At 38.7% G+C, this 15,156-nt stretch overlaps 1 protein-coding gene across 10 annotated transcripts in view; it reads right to left on the minus strand.

Annotated features, from left to right (window-relative positions):
* SGMS1 (sphingomyelin synthase 1) overlaps window positions 1-15,156 on the minus strand; it is a 314,162-nt gene that overhangs the window by 198,654 nt on the left and 100,352 nt on the right. For 9 of the 10 annotated variants that reach the window (XM_055092811.2, XM_034930581.3, XM_034930582.3 and 6 more), the window contains exon 3: window positions 10,682-10,772. The gene's annotated coding sequence lies outside the window, so the exon portion shown is untranslated. Of the gene's footprint in view, window positions 1-7,179; window positions 7,281-10,681; window positions 10,773-15,156 lie in introns of those variants that run through there. The other variant, XM_063607400.1, reaches the window with a different exon arrangement.

The raw sequence follows: 15,156 nt of genomic DNA on the forward strand, positions 1-15,156 counted from the left end.
CTGTCCCAAAAGGATAGAAGTTATATCCTTCGACCCCACGAATCACAGCCAAGAGTTTGGAATTTAAGCCTTCTTTCAAAATCATATCTTTACTTTGATTTATAAAGGATGTTGATTATCAAGAAACACAGTTTAAGAGCTCTACAGCTTCAAATTTCCAGTTAGAACCCTCCAATTCTTGCTGTAAACATTTGTGCATTGTATTTTAGAGAGTGATTAAATTAGCCATTCCTCCTCCCACCAAATCAAACATGTTGGTTTTTCCAGTAGGACATTTGATAAGCCATTCTAGGAAAATATACATACACATATATATATCACAGTGCATTTGTTATGGCTGAGACTAAAAAGGATCTGAAAAGTCAACTCTTCTCTAGTGATGAATATTTTAATGGCAAAGGAATCAGGAGAGGTGATAGAGTGAAATTTGACTGTACATTGATATACTAAACACTATATCCACTAACGCTAGAATCAGCAGCTTTTGTTTTAACCTCCCAGCAGCATTCTGTTTAACAAAGATCATTAGAGCATCCACCTCTATAGTAATAGCTATTTCCATCACCCAGTTAGAAGCCAGAGTACTGAAAGGGCTGCACCTTTGTATTTGAATGAGGCATTCTGTATAACTAATGACTTAACAAATCCTTATCCAAGTAGCTAACAAAATGATCCTTTGATGGTATTTAAGCCAAAGTGCATCATTAATTATTTATTTTTGTTGGTGGTGTTTTTATTTTAAAGTCAGACTTAATGAGGTATAATTTGCATGCAGTAATCCAATCTTTTAAGTGTACAGTTCAATGAGTTTTGACAAACACACACAGTCATGTAATCACCACCACAATCAAGATATAGAACATTTCATTTATCTCAAAAATTTCCCTATGCCCTTTGTAGTCAATCTTCTCCCCCATCACATGCTCCTGGCAGTCATGATCTATTTTCTAAACCTATACTCTTGCCTTTTCCAGAATGTCATTTAAATTGAATCATAAAGTATGGATTCTTTTGAGTTTGGCTCCTTTCACATAACATAATGTGTTTGAGATTCAGCCAAATAGTTGTGTTGTTCTTTCTTATTGATGAACAGTATTCCATTGATAGGCATACCAGTTTGTTTATCCATTCACTAGTTGAAGGACAATTACATTTTTTCCAGTTTTAGCAGTTATGAATAAAGCTGTTAGAAGTACTAGCCTACAGGTTTTTGTGTGAATAGAGGTTTTCAATTCTCTTGGATAAATACTTAGGCGTGAAACTACTCACTTATATGGTATATGTTTAACTTTGTAAACACCACCTATTTTCCAAAGTGGCTATATCTTCTCAGACTCTCACCAGCAATGTAGGAGAGTTCTAGTTGCTCTGTATCTTTGTCAGTACTTGGTATTATCTGTTTTTGTTTTGTTTGTTTGCTTCTTACTTATTTTAATAGATGTGTAGTGGTATCTCTGTGTTTTTTTTTTTACTTTTGATTTTGAAATAACTCTAGACTCACATAGAAGACACAAACATTGTAGAATGTTCCTGTGTATCCTTCACCCAGCTTCTCCCTATATCTTACGTAATAACTATACAATTATCAAAGCACAAACTTGACACTGGGTACAATACTATTACTATTAATAAACTACAGCCCACGTTCAGATTTCACTAGTTTTTACATGTTCTTTGTTGTTTGTTTGGGTTTTTTTTACATACAATTCTATAAAACTTTATCTCATATATAGATTTATATAACAATTTCCACAATCGGGATATAAATCTGTTCCATCAAAGCACATTATGTATTGAAAAGACCCTTCTGGGATTATAAACATCATCTGCTGGAAGCACTTTGGTAAATGATGATGACTTTCTTTTGACCTTTTCCCTTACCACATTAAAAAGCCAATTGTCTATGCTCCAGCTGGTATGTACAAACCACAATTGCCAGAGAAGTTCACTTTTCAGAATGGGTGTTTGTCCTGTTCACTCTTTGTTTATTATATGCCAGACCCAGTAGAGGCAGAGTGGATAAAATAGCAAACAAGAGAACAGTACTTCCTGCCTTTAAAAGAATTTAGAGTGTGAGAAATATTCATTCACTCATTCATACACACACACACACACACACACACACACACACACACACACAGTGACAGACACTATCCATGAATGAAAAGTAAAAAGTGAGATGAAAGGTTAAAACACAATCTGGTTAAGACAGTGAGGAATGTCCTTGTAAGCAAGCCCCATCCTCAGACTCAGTATTCAAGGCCTTCTGTGGGACCAGGTCATCCAAGTGCCAGAGCCATTGAGTATGAAACACAGAAACCAACAAGTTCTTAAAGCAGAATACAAAGATGCTCAGGGCTTAAGAAATTCACTGAAGACTTCTTATCTTCTCCTTAAGTCAGAGTCCAGCCCAAAAGATATACAGAGTTGGCAATTACCCATGTGATGTTACCTTAGGACACCCATAGGCCTATTTCTGCCTTAAAAGGTTCTTTGCAACCACCTGCCACAGTGAGCCAAACGTTACTACTAGAGATCTTGTAGTTACAGAGGTCTCCCTCTGCTCTAGATGAGTCACAATGAAATCTTATCAGAAAGTGGGGACACAGTAATCCATCACTGGCTTTTGGCTCTGGCATGACCCTCTCCTCTTGTCTGAGGGATCCACACTTATAAAATTCTTCAAGGTAAACTGCCCCTCTTCCCTTCTAACCTGTACATATTTTTGTCATTAATCTCTAATGCTATTTGTCCCATGTCTCTCTCTCCATTCTATACTAATAATCTCAGAAGTCTGACTCATCTCCGTATCTCCTGGCATCTGTACCCTCAGCTCCCACGCACACAGTAGGTGTCAATAAACATTCAGTGAATGTTCACATACAAGGTATGATTTCAGATTACAATGTCCACAGTAGGGCTTTGAGGGAGTGGATTGTGAAACAGATGGGTCATAATAGGAAAGATACCAATCAAAGGCATGGGGAAGGCTATCCGGTTCAAGAAGCATACCACAGAGTAGCTGAATATGGCAACAGGGTACTTGGGCACCTGAGAGAGGGCGGACGCAGGACAGAAGGAGATGGTGTGAGGGAGTAGGAAACAAGACTTCTCCATACATGATAGCACTCAGAACCAAGCTAGCACCTGTCAGAGAAAAAAAACCAGACATACCCTGAAGCAGAAAGGAGAGAGAGAAAGGGCTCTCTCTCTGTCTTCATGACTTTGTTTATATGGACATTTGCCAAGAGCAGGGCTATGGGAGACCAGGAGCTCAAAAAGAAGCAAGTATTTGCAACAGCTGCTATGGAAGTCAGCTAGGAAATTAATAAGAAATGAGATCAAGGACGTCAACTCACATACCAGTTCCAAAACCCTCTGGAGTCCCTCTGTGCACAAGGAAATGACCTGGGTTTGCCAGTCCATGAGGGCTGGGTCCTATCCTGCAATGCCTTCTGATCCAGCTATGAGGAAGTTCGCAGGCTGCCCAAGAGTTTATGGGAAAAGAAGACACTGTTCTTGGCCCTGCATTAATTGAGCTTCCACATGTAGAAATGGTTTAGTGATTAGTAAATGCAAGAACTCCCAAATCAAACACTGTTTTACAACATAAATTTAAAACTATCAGAAAATTATTCCAGCTCATATTTCCAAAACCACTGGTTTTTCAGCAGGACTTCCTCTTAACCAGCACCTTGGCCTTTGCCACCTTGCAGTACCCGGGGTAACACATGGACTATGGAAAGGAGATGGGGGACCCTGCAGCCAGCCACACTTACCCACTACAAGTCTTGAAGACAGCTAGCCCTGAGAGCTCCCAGATAGAGGGCTGAAATACACCACAAAATGAAGTAGGGACATCCTTCCACAAGTTTTACTTGTAATTTTTGTAGTATGCCTCATGTGGGTAACAAATGCTACAATTACAATGCTATTTTCCAAAAACACTGAGCTTCTTGGATGCAAGGTGTTAAGTACCAGTAGGTCCCCAGTCACTCAAGTTTCAGTTACACCAATTGCTTCTACTCTCTCTGTCCTCACTAAGGTTTCAACCAAGAAGAACCTTGCTTCCTGGTAACACAGTGAACCACAAAGTAAAACAGAAACTGGCAACCGCAAGATGGTTTTCAATGGTCTCTGGGAAAAACAGCGAAGTAGGTAGAACTGCCCCTCTCAGCTCCAGTTTGGAAAGGTCACCAGACACTGGTGCAGCCCTCTGGCCACCCCAAGGACCAGTTATAGCTCCCAAACAAGTGCCCCTTCCCCCTAGGAGTCCTTGAGGCTTCAAAACTACCTTCAATACTTCCTCTCCACCCCCATCCCAAGCCAAAACTGCTCTTCCCAACCAGTTTAGCTAGGAAATGGACACTCCCAGGTGTGAATGACACAAAGACTTCTTCTAATCCAGAGACTGAAATAATAGCTCCAGACCAGATAGGATGTTAATATCTCCAAGCCCTCATTCACTCAAAAGCTATTACAATAATGTATCTAAAGATGAGGATAGCACTAAAAATGCATTAAACGCATATTCATCAATTAATAAAATCAGCATTCAGGTTTATATTAAGCTCAAAATTAAGCCATTTAGGCCCAGACTGTTTCATAGTATTTATAAACATTTTTTAAAAATATAAGGTACTTTAGCACAAATATTCCTAACTGCTGTTTCACATCAGAAACTAGAACTGGGTTATTCTTCAACAACAGGACACTGCCAGGGACCAGCAGAGACTGTTCACAACATGACCCCGAAGAAAACGTCACACTTCATGTATTTTCAAACCCATGAAGAATAGTTATAAATCAAAGCTGAGTCTTAAATCTCATTTCAATTCCAACTTTCCTCCTACCAAAGGAAAGGAGGCATATTGTTAAGTTCAAAAGACCCAAACAAGATATCAAAAAGCTGCCTGTGAGCACCAAAAAAAAGATATTTCATATAATTTATCTGCAAATACTAAAAATGCAGTTCATGGCAATTATGCCTGTGCCAACATGTCGTTGTGTTTTGTCATAGGTGTTTCTAAATGATGCAGTCTGAATGAAATGTCCATTTTTCCAAACTCATAAAAGGGCGAGGAGAAGAAAAACTAACATTCTGGTGATTGTCTACCTACCATGTATACCAAACCTTGACACGATAAGTCTTTGAGATTGTTAAATATCCCTTAATATCCATTCTCCCTTTCGTCCTTATAACAAAACCCCCAGTTCTTTTAACTGATACCCAGAAAAAGAACCATAGTTCCCGGACTCTTTTGCAGCTAGGAGTGGCTACGTGGCAATGCTCTAACCCAGCAGTGCTAAAAGTCTCATATGGCTCTTATGATTACATAGGGCCCACCTGGACAATTCAGGATGTGCTCCCTATCTCAAGATCCTGAGCTTAATCACATCTATAGTCTTTTGCCATGTAAGGTAATATATTCACAGCTACTGGGAACTAGGTCATGCCACATCTTTGGGGGCCATTAGGCCATTATTCTGCTACCACAATATGCTAGATATCATAAACAAAGTTCTTTAAGGTCCTCAATAATTTTTAAAAGTATAGAGGGGTCCTAAAACCAAAATGCTTAAGAACCACTGCTGTAGCATATAAACAGATTAAGGTAGTTATTAGGTGGGGAAAAGCAAAACTCAGCAAAGCTAAGTGATTAACCAAAGTCCTACAGACTATCAGTAGATCTTCAACTTGAACCCAGGCAGTCTGGCTACTGATGAACCTGTTATAGCTCCCTCTGTCCCATGCACCAGTCTCTGAACTCCCAGACTGTGGCAAGGGCCAAAAAAGTTATTCTGTAGGAATTTTTTGCACGCATCAAACAGAAGATACAACAAGCACTCACATATGAATCTGGTGAGCAGGAGGAAGAACAGGTTGGAGAGGAAGGTGATTAAAATAATCCTAACTTTTCAAAACCTTATTTAGAAACAGACTAACTCATTATCTTTTGTGAGAATGGAGCAAAATGTTACAAATGGCCAAGTGTCTCAGTGCCAAGTCAAAGAGAGATGAGTAACCCTGCTCACTGCAGAGGAACACGATTGTGACTAAAGTACTGGAGACACAGGAACACTGCTCTGGGTCATACATCAGAGCCTGGTCACTTGTCTTGACAATGACTGTCAAGCCTCACCTTTTAGCACCCTAACTGACATAAACCTATGAAAGACAGCACTCTTGGGCTGTGTCTCTGCATTGTTTTGATACGACCAGAATCCAACTTCACTGTGGAAAAGAAGCAGCACTCAGGTGAATTCTGTTAAAAATCATGCTAATCATGCAACTCATAACCTTCAAAGGGACCCATTTACAGAGAACTGACAAGTTCAAAGGGCCAGTTACTGCTTTGCCAAATCAAGTCCCCGGCCCAGGACAACAGAACTGGAGCAGTGGCAATGAGATGTCTTTCCCTTTGCCTGAGCAGTGTGCCATAGAGCCTGATGGCTCCACTGGCACAGAAGGCTAGGCAAAGCTCACTCAGGAAGCACTGGCCATCCCTGACAAGCATCTCCAGTACTACTCCATCACCTCCCCAGCTCCCCAGGTGAAGCTTCTGGAGTGCTCAGCTTTCCAACCATTTGGAAAGCAAAAACTAGCAGCAGTGACTGAACTGACGGCCAAGAAAAACCCAAGAATACAAGGACACAGTTGGAAGTTACTACTCATTAGAATTTGCTATCAAAGCAAGGAAAAGCTACACAATTTTCTGATATTTTTATTTTTCAAATGAAAGTATAGAGCCAATACCAGGCAATTCCTCAAAGAATCTCTCATCGCAGAGCTCGGCATTTCCTAGAAATGTTTTCAGTGCCTGTCTTTCCTATGATTAGACTAGTATTACAAATATCCTACCTGTAATCTACAAAGCAAAGAGACTGCAAATTAGAGACATGCCTAATGTATTACTTTCACCACAAAATCCACACACACACTTGTCAGATCTGTGTAGCCTCTAAAAACATATGGTTGTCTATTGGTAATTATTCTGCTGCAGAAGGAATAATAATTTAAAAAAAACTGTTAAATCAGCAACCTCACTTGACATCCACTTTGAAATACTTTTTTCATGTGCCAAAGCCCAAGGCAACTTAGCGTTCTACAGACCAAAAATTTCATGCTGCTTTCTATGCCTATTAAGGGGATGCAGAATGTAAGAACATGGAGCTTACAGAGATGATGCCTCTAATTCACAACAGCAAACATCAATTTTCTGCATTCCATGTGAAGAAGAAACGCATCCACAGGCAGAGACCCACAACTGACTCGTTTAAGACTCTGCATAGAAAGAAAAATGGCATTGTGACAGAAAATAGATTGGGAGGCATAACAAATTGGTGCTGAATAAGTACTCTGTTCTAATGAGTTATTCCAAGAGTGGTAATTTCAGTTTCCAAGGGAGTAAATATTCAATAGATTAACTACAAAAAGAACCCTGGCAAAAGTGTAAGGATATAGTATGTCATATGTTTAGCTAGCTTTCAAAAAGATCACTCTTGCACTATTTTCTTTATCCTTAGGTGAAATAAAGGAAAGTAATAAATTGATAAAGAGTACTTAGAGACAACTGATTTTTAAAAATCATTTGAGCATTCCTAATTCAGGAATTCTGGTGGATTAGATATTTGCAAGGCCCTTCTGCTATACTATAATTAGAGTCTGAATACATTACATTTAAAAATACTTTTTAATGCATTGGTTAGCTCCAGGTAGAGAAACAAATCCCGTGAGAATATAGTGGGAACATCTACTGTTCCTGAGCAAAGAACACTCAGGATTGGGCAAAAAAGAAAGTTGGAGTTGCCCTGGAGGTAACTATGAATACCAGCAATGGGGTGGGGCAACTAGACATCCAAGTTTCAGCATGGTGGAGAAAGTCCAGCTTTAAACCAAAGGGAATAGGTATTCAAAGGGAAGAGAAGTGGTCCTGGGTCTGTAGCATCCTCCTGGCTCCTAGCACAAACAAAATCTCAAGAAGTAATACTTCAAGATTCCAAGACATAATTATCAAGCAAATATTAGCATGTAATCCAAACTCACCCTGCACACTAGGAAAGAAGCCCAAAACCATTTAGACCACCAAGGATTTCAGATACTGGCATTATCAAATATAGGATATGAAATAACTGTTTAATGATGAGGCCAAAAAATGAGCAAGCAAAATGAAACCATCAAAAAAATACTCAGGCAGATTTAAGACAGAAATAAAGATTTTAGAAATTTAAAAAACATACCCATTTGAATTAAAAAGTCAATGGATAGGCTAAACAGAAGAGCCAACACAGCTAAAGAGAGAAGTATTGAACTAAAAGCTAAATCTTAAATTACAGAATAAAGCAGGGAAAAACGAGAAAGAAAATACTGAACAGAAATTCAGAGACATAAAGGATAAAAAGAGAAGTTCTAACCTCCATTTAATCAAAACCAGAAGATGATAGAGAGAATGAAGAAAAGGCAACATTCAAGCATTGAGAGCTGAAAAATATTTAGGGTGGATAAATGAAATAAATGGATAGATACAAGAAATATGAAAAATATAAACAGAATTCTTAAAAGAAAGCTCTAAATAGACACATTGTAATGAAACTGCTGAACACCAAAGACAAATAAACAAACTTAGAGTAAGTCAAATCATCTACTAAAAAAAATAGCAAATGAAAGATAAACAGATGTCCTGACAGCAAAAATGAAAGCTATGGACAATGGAACAGTATGTTCACAACACTGGGAAAAAAAATAACTATCAACTAAGAGCTGTAAGAGTGAAATAAAGACATTTCAGAAACCAAAATTGAGAGAAGTTACCACCAAAAGATTCTCAGGAAAAGAAAAAATTCTGAAGAAGCTAAATCTCATCAGGGGAAACGTAAGGATAGAAGAAAGGAAGAGGAATAAGAAATGATAAGCATATACAGTTAAACAAATACCATCTCTATACAATAAAATTGACTAATTTGTATGGTGAAACAAATAATAAAACAGATATGCTGAAAAGAACATCTATGTACAGAAGGAGGGAGTCTTCATTAGGTATACTATGAGTTTTGTATTATTCCAGAAGGGGATTAGAATACCTTAAATACTGACTGACTTTAAAACTTCTATGTGTGCACAGTATATTTTCAGGATAATCATTAGAAGAACAGAAATACAAGTTATAATTTCCAAATCAGCAGAGAAAGAAAAATTGAATAAGAATATAAACCAATAAGAAGTTCAACTCAAAAGAAAAGGAAAAACAAAGATTAGCAATAAAAATGTTTTTTGTTTGTTTGTTTGTTTGTTTTTGAGATGGTGTTTCAATCTTGTTGCCCAGGCTGGAGTGCAATGGCATGATCTTGGCTCATTGCAACCTCCGCCTCCCGGGTTCAAGTGATTCTCGTGCTTCAGCCTCCCTAGTAGCTGAGATTACAGGCATGTGCCACCGTTCCCGGCTAATTTTTATATTTTTAGTAAAGACACCATGTTGGCCAGGCTGGTCTAGAACTCCTGACCTTAAGTGATCTGCCTGCCTCAGCCTCCCAAAGTTCTGGGATTACAGGCATGAGCCACCGCACCCCGCCACAATGAAAATATTTGTGCCATATAAACAGTTTCAAAATTTTTAGACTATCTTTCAAAAAACAAAGAAGAAACAAGCTTCATTCACTATACAAGACAAGACTGAAATTTTTGTCTAAATTAAAAGTATGCACTCTGTTCTCCAAAGGATATCAAAGATGTTCAATTGCACTATTAATCAGGAAAATGCAAATAAAGATGACAATGATATACTATTTTAAACCCACTAGCGGGGCAACAAAATACCAAAGATTGGAGGGAAGGGAGACAATAGATAAACTGTGATCAATTCTCACCATAGAATTTAACTTAACCAGAAAAATTAATTTACTACCGTTACATGCAACAAGTAAATCTTACAACATAACAGGGCAAAAAAAATGCAAGCTGCAGAACACTACATGCAATATACTATTCTGTTCAAGCTTAAAATTAAAGCTAAGCAATATATTGTTTGGAGATTATATATACAGACATAGTAATCAACATATACACAGACACAGAAACAGAACATAGAAACAGACATAGAATCAACGATAACACTAGAGACACTGTTTCGTTCATCTAACTTTTACGTTCTAGGTCAAGCTCTTTATTTCATCTCAGATTAGCACTCTGAGCAGCACTGGACTTACCTGTTCAACTCCAGAGAAGAAGGCAGACCTGGTAACCGTGATCTTCCAGGATGAAAGCCTCCATCAAAAGCAATTCCAGATTAAGGGAAAAGGCATGCCCCCAACTAACATTATCCTAGAACCTTTCCTACCTGGTTTATGTGACTTCAAATTCAGCAGCATCCTTTTCTGTCATTTCCAGAGACTCAGGCTGACACTCTTTTCTGTGGCCTTTGCTTTATGCATTTCTACCACCCCGGCCCAGATTGCTTGCCTTCTCCAGTGGGGGAGCTGGCCTCTTCAAGTGTGTTTCCTACTTTTTCCAAACCACACAGGCCTTTTGTTGGCTAATTTTGCCCTTGGGCACCACAAAGGCCTGGAAGATCCCCTTATGCCATCAGAGCCTCACACACAATCTCAGAACAAAGCAAGAGTGATTACAAGGAACTTCAGAACCATGAGTTCTTTGAGAATGGGTGAAATGCTGATTCTGACTTACCTGTATTTTATTACACACCCTCTACTGTGTTCCAACTTTACTGTTCTTGAAATTCAAGAAGTCCACACTCCTTCAGTCACAGAAGCTTTACCTGGAATAATAAGGGCAGAAAATGAGGAAGGAAGCAACCAGAAGGAACAAAAGGGCCCACTTGGAAAAGCAACTCTCTCATATAATCAAATCAATTAAAAACTTGATTTGTGAGAGAAATAAGGGCCACCTGGATTAAGGAAACTCTACCTCAGTCTAAGCCATTTTAACTAAAACTATTAACAGGGGCAGGGCACAGTGGCTCACACCTGTAATCTCAGCACTTTGGGAGGCTGAGGTGGGAGGATCACTTGAGCCCAGGAGTTTGAGACCAGCCTGGGCAATATAGCAAGACCTTTTCTCTACAAATAATTTTTAAAATAGCCAGATATGGTGGTATTTACCTGTGGTACCAGCTACTCGGTAGGCTCAGGTAAAAGGATCACTTGAGAATGGGAGGTGGAGGCTGCAGTGAGCCATGATTGCACTCTAGCCTGGGCAACACAGCAAGACCCCATCTCAAAAAAAAACTATTAATGTCTTATTAATAGTAACTTAATGTTTGCAGAAGAAATCATTATTATTTACAAAGAGCTTTCACATGCATTTTCTCATTGGAGCCATAAGATCTTGAGAACAGACTAGCACCATTTTAAAATGCAGCAGCTGAAGTTCCCAAATGTTGGGGAACTTTCCCCCAATCACTCAGCCAGCAAGTGTCAAAGAAGAAATCAGTGCCCAGCTCTACCAACCCTTGCTCCAAACTCTTCCACGACACCATATAACAAAATAGTTTCAACTTGAACAGCAATATTTATTCTTTCTTCCTGCATAGATACTCATAGATACGCCAACAGAGATAGAATGGCTTTGCATGCTAAGTGACTGACACTGCGATAGGATTAATGTATTTAGTACAGACAACCCAAAGGGTAGAAAATCCACACAAAGGTAGTTAAGAAACACCTTATCTTTTCTGCATACTCTACTTTTCTCTTTAAATCATAGTTATACTTCCTGGGATTTTTTGTTTTAATTTATTTTCTTTTTTTTTTTCTTTGAGACAGAGTCTCAGGCTGAGTACAGTGGCATAATCATGGCTCACTGCAGCCCATGGGCTGAAGCAATCCTCCCACCTCAGCCTCCCAAACAGCTAGGCCTTCTGGTGCATGCCACCATGCCCAGTTGATTTTTTTTTTTAGTAGAGATGGGGTCTTGCTATGTGCTGGGTCTCGAAATCTTGGACTCAAGTGATCTTCCCACCTCAGCCTTCCAAAGTGCTGGGATTACAGGTATGAACTACCATAACTGGCCTTTAAATTTTTGTATTTGGAAATAATTTCAAGCTTACAGAAGAGTTGTAGAATAATAATAGTACAAAAGTATCCAGGTACTTTTTACCCAGATTCACTTATTACCAACATTTATTTAACCATTCACTCACTGTCCATTCATTCATTTGACTTTTTTTCTGAGCCTTAAGGAGATAAGTGCAATACAACACAGCATTTTACCTCTAAATACTTCAGAATTTATTTCCTAAGAATAAGAATATTCTCTTACATAACCACAATATAGCTATCAGCCTTAGTAAATTTAAAAGTTATATAATAGTTTAATCTACTGCCATATTCAGTTAACCTAATAATGCCCTTTATAGTATTTCTCTTTCCTCCAATTCAGATCCAGTCCAGGGTCAGATACTGCATTTAGCTGCCATTACTCTTCAGCTTCCTTTCACCTGAACCACACCAGCTTTTCCTTTGTCTTTTATGATACTGACACTTTAGAAGAATATAGCCTCTCCCCCTTTTTATATTAATAGAACATCTCTATTTTGACTTTCATGACATTTCCTCAGGTGATTCCTGAGGATTCAGTTCAGAATAATCGTGTAGTTTTCTGCATTCTCAGAAAACTACAAAAGTGATATTTTCTTCTCTGGATATCACATCTAAAGGCACAAAAAGTCTATCTGCCCCAGCTTGGTTATGTTAATTTTGATCACCCAGCCAAGGTGTTGTCCAACTTTTCCAATGAAAAATTACTACTTTTTCCCTTGCAGCTAACAAGTAATCTGTGGGAAGACACTTTAAGACCATGTAAATATCTTGTTCCTCATCAAAATTTCCCCCTAGATTTAGTATCCATTAGTGATGTCTGCCTGATAAAAACTTTACACTGTGATGGCTGCAACATGCTGACTTTTCCAACTCCAGCAATCCCTCCATATTACCATTCATTACTCAGCATTATACATTGTTTACCAATATATCTATTTATGATCACCTGAGATACATGAAGTCCTATTTTTTCAGTGACTTATAATTTATCCTTGTACTTAAGTATTTTGGTGCTCCAGCTGTCTCAGACTTAGCCAGTGGGAAGCCCTTCAAGCTGGCTCCTTTATCCCTGTGACATACTCCATCTTTTAAAAATATTTTCTTACTTTTATTCCCTTACTTTCTGATATTAAAAAAAAAAAATGTTATGGGCTCATCTTGTATCTACCCTGTCTCTAACCTGGATCCTGTCAATTCTCCAAAAAGCACTGGTTCCTTTCCAAGGAGAATGCTGTTAGAGACCAAAATCTGGTATTACCCACTTTTATAGTCATTGTTCATACCTATTGATTATTATTTTGAATATGAGTCACAATCCCCTGTTACTTTGCATGCTTCTTTCCATTATAAGGTAAACAATTGGAGGGTGTTCAGTTTGGCTCTGGTGGCAGCTAAATTACTGGTGGGTCCTCTTGATGCTGCCAAGCTTCATTTTACACTTGGTTAAGATGAGTCTATTTCACTTATGTCCTTAGTCCAAGCTTATGGCCCTTACTGTAAGGTATGGATGGTCTTTATTCCTAGGATGTGATGTCTCAACAGAATGGCTATGTGATGTCTCGGTAGAATGGCTAAGGTATTCAGCAAGGTCTCTTCACCTTGGCTAGGCCAGAAACCCAATCTTTCTCAGTAATACATGACCTCTGGTACCGCCATTCTGTTCTTAGCCTAGTAGCAGCTGCTCTCTGCAGGGCCTCACCCCTCAAGTAGCTCCCTCCTCTCCAGTACCCTGCCATACAAATCACAGCCACTTCAGCAGCCTTAAACTCCAGTCTCTGCTTTCTCAATGCTATGAGACCACCATGCTCTGCTAGGGTTCACCTCCCTATATCACAGCGGGGAAAGTGTTCAAGCAGGAAACCAAGGCAAATGTGAGTCCCCCTCTTGTGATTCTCTTCTCTCAAGGATCGCAGTTCCGGATGCCTACTGTTCACTGCCTGAAACCCACTGCCTCATAGATAGTAGTCCTTTTTTCTAGTTGTTTACCTTAGGAGGCAAGACCAGCACCCATTACTTCTCTCTTTTTCTCTTTATGCCTTTAATAGTAAATGATGATTGAGGAAGACAGGTCTGCTCTACTGGGAAGGGTTAAGACTCAAATACTTTCAATGTATAATAAATGCTCTTTACTTAAACATTTCAAAGAAACTCACTTTCTAACAATCTGTTTCTTACAAATGTATGTGCTTACTTTAAGCACAACACTGTAGCAAGAAAAATGTTCTCTATTAGTGGGGCAATTGCAAACAAATGACACGGAAATGTCCCTGTTTCTTCCAAAAAGCTCACTTCAGATAGCCAGCTGGCTATCACCCTAACATGCATTTACATTTATTTCCATAACTCTTCCTCCTACTGGCATAACAAAGCAGTAGAGCCTACTCTAAGTAATGAAAGTTAGTTGCTCTTCTTAATTTCTCTTGTTTATGTGCATGTTCTTAGGGATGGAGAAAAGAATCCTTTTCATATAAATCATTTTCTGGTGTATTTCCATGTCTACTTATAACCACTGTTGAGAAAATAATTAGAAAATAAACAGTCAAAAATAAAACTTGCAACCCCAGATACAAAGCTAATCAATATTAGCAAAGAAAAATAATATTTTATCAAATACTGTGAGAAAAGATGATTTTGTAATCACACGAAAATGGAGAACAAGTCTTTCCCTGCACAAGCCAGTAGATTTGTGCTCAAGGCACACGTGTGCACATGCGCACACACACACGCAGCATTCCAAACACAGTTTGCAGACTGAAATGTGGGACACCCTCTTGCTACTTCTTGGGCAGAATTTCTTCATATTAGAAATCCACATTTCAGCTCATCTAATTCATTTTCTCAAAAGGAATCAATGCATGACAAGTTATACCTTTCTTTGGTTCTACTTCAGGTCCCCTAGATCTTAAACGTGAGCATCTGATGTAAACAAAATGCTTTATTGTCCTTTTGTACCCCTCACTGTCCAGGCATTCCTAATATTCTTGGGGCTCTTAGAACAGTCTTTTCACAGATCACAATGTCTCCTGTAGATCTTGTTGAATTCTGTTTCCTCAAGTCTGCATGTGTCCAGCATCCTAATGAGGTACAAATTCTTCTGTGCAA

This window comes from Pan paniscus, chromosome 8 (assembly GCF_029289425.2).
Source record: "Pan paniscus chromosome 8, NHGRI_mPanPan1-v2.0_pri, whole genome shotgun sequence".
NCBI lineage: Eukaryota > Metazoa > Chordata > Mammalia > Primates > Hominidae > Pan > Pan paniscus.